This window comes from Arachis ipaensis, chromosome B09 (assembly GCF_000816755.2).
Source record: "Arachis ipaensis cultivar K30076 chromosome B09, Araip1.1, whole genome shotgun sequence".
Lineage (NCBI taxonomy): Eukaryota > Viridiplantae > Streptophyta > Magnoliopsida > Fabales > Fabaceae > Arachis > Arachis ipaensis.
Genome location: NC_029793.2, coordinates 24,659,498 through 24,661,815, shown reverse-complemented (window position 1 = coordinate 24,661,815; position 2,318 = coordinate 24,659,498). Strand labels below are relative to the sequence as shown.

Sequence of the window (2,318 nt, the reverse complement as noted above, 5' to 3'; positions counted from 1 at the left end):
ATGTTCAAGTCATTTTTCGTCTGCTTTTTTATTTTTATAAATTCATCTATATACTGTATAATATGACTTTACAATATGATCATTGTTATGTAATATTTTATAATTTTTAAGGATTTTTTTTCATACTTTTATATATAACTTTTGATATGAAGTTCAAAAGATAAATAGACATTTTTTATTTTATAAAATAAACTTTTGATATATAAGTTTATATCTCATTATCTCTCTATTTTAAACGTGTGACAAGTAAATAAAGTGAGTTTTATCATTATCGATCTCTACTATTAAAAATAAAATTATGAAACTTTGTATTAAAACAGACAATCAAATAAATGAAATAATGTTTATTTCATTTAATAATAAGTTAAGCTGAGAAATAATATTCTCTTATGACAAAATTTTTACAATTTTTAAAACATGAAGTCACCTTATTTTCTTTCACTAACAATTAGTCAGTGACTATATTTCTATATTTGTGGAAAAAAAAAGAAAAATCACTGTCTGACAAAATTAAATTATCCATGCTTATTGTAATCGAATTCTCCAGTGTTGTGTTTGTCCTCATTTCAATCTCATTTTCTTCTTAGCATGAACAACAACGAATTAATTTAGTCTATTTCTATTTTAACATATATGCTTTTCTACATGAGATATAACATAATTTGCTAGCATTCTGGAAATAAAAAATAACAATCTATCCACTTTAATTTAACTTTTACTTCCATTAAATTTATAAAATAAAAAATAAGTTAAACCAGAGAAAATTTGCGATACAATTTATAAACATCACAATAAAATATGTTAATAAATTAATTACATTAAAAACTAAACTAAAAACAATCCTTTTTTTATTTAGTTCTTGTTATATATGAAAACTAAATTAAGTACATTAATTCTATTCTTGTTATGATCAAAACTGAATTATATAGTAAAAATAATTTAATATATTCAAACAAATTTATAATATTTCTAAACCTTCAAAAAACGAAAATAATTTTTCGGAATCATTAGTTTTGATATATAACAAAAACTAAGTAAAAAGATTGTGTTTTTTTAACAAAATAAACCCTATCCCATAAGTTTTTGGTTTGATTAACTTAGCCATATGAAAACACTTTCCTTTTAACATATCGAATTATGAGCCATCAAAATATCCCATTTCTAAAAAATAAACCCTATCCCATAAGCTCACCTCAATTTCATTTATATTTATATCCAGAGTTACTCTTTCCTGATAATATTTTTTAACAAAATATAAAAATAATTAATATATAAATTTTTATTATTATGCATATATCATATTAAAAGATGATAATTATTATACATATATATACCAACAAAAAATCGCGATAACTGTATGTTTCGGTATCCTAAAAAATTAGAGGATAAATTATTAAATTATACTTTTACACACATACATAATAAGTCTGTTTTTATATTTTTAACATATAAAATAATGATACATTTAACTAATTTAAGATAATTAAAATTTAAAAGGGGTCCTAAAAAATTTTTCTAATTAATAATGATCTTGATAAATCCTCAACATGTCCTTTTTGTTTGTTCTTTAATTTTTAAGTTACTTAAATTTGGGCAACAATAACTTCAACGTCATTCAATATCATGATCAATGTAAAAATTCTTCTAATAACATTTACCATCTTGATTTGTCATATAATGACAATATTAGGAGAATTTTCAATAGAGTATATTAAAAATCCTCCTAAGATTGTCATTATTAGACAAATCAAAATGGTAAATGTTATTAAAAGAATTTCCACACTAATATGATATTGGATAATGTTAAATTTATTATTGTCTAAATTCAAGTCATTTAAAAATTGAAGATCAAATAAAAAAGAAATGTTTTTCACCAGTTAGGCAATGTAATTTATCAAAATCATTACCAATCAGAAAAATTTGTTCCTTGCATTCAATAATCATCACAAGCTTCTCCATACACCATCTCGAAGATGACCAATGAAATGGAAGATTCCTCAATTGCTTGAAGAAGTTTTCCTCGTCAACAAAGAAACTAATGATTCCGTCATCGCGCAATCTTTTTATGAAATGGCAAAGAAAAGAAGTGCGAATGAATTTCTGCTCTAAAGCTTATGAAGAGATAATGTTTGATTAAAGGAACATTGAAAGTTGGAGAGGAAGTTAGTGGTTGATGATGCTTGTAGTGTTGTTGTATGTGTGTGTGTTAGTGGCGTGTGATTCCTTATAGCTTGCTAAGGGTTAAATAGAGAAGCAAGTGAAGTCAAGTCAACGATGAAATATATAGGTAGCTAGGTTCTTCAATTCCTTCTTGTTTC

The 2,318-nt window shown here is 23.8% G+C and overlaps 1 long non-coding RNA gene across 1 annotated transcript; it reads left to right on the top strand.

The window, feature by feature from the left end:
• LOC110267004 lies at positions 247-1,980 on the top strand. Its single transcript, XR_002354287.1, has 2 exons — positions 247-1,365; positions 1,498-1,980. It is a non-coding gene; the product is annotated as an uncharacterized LOC110267004 (long non-coding RNA).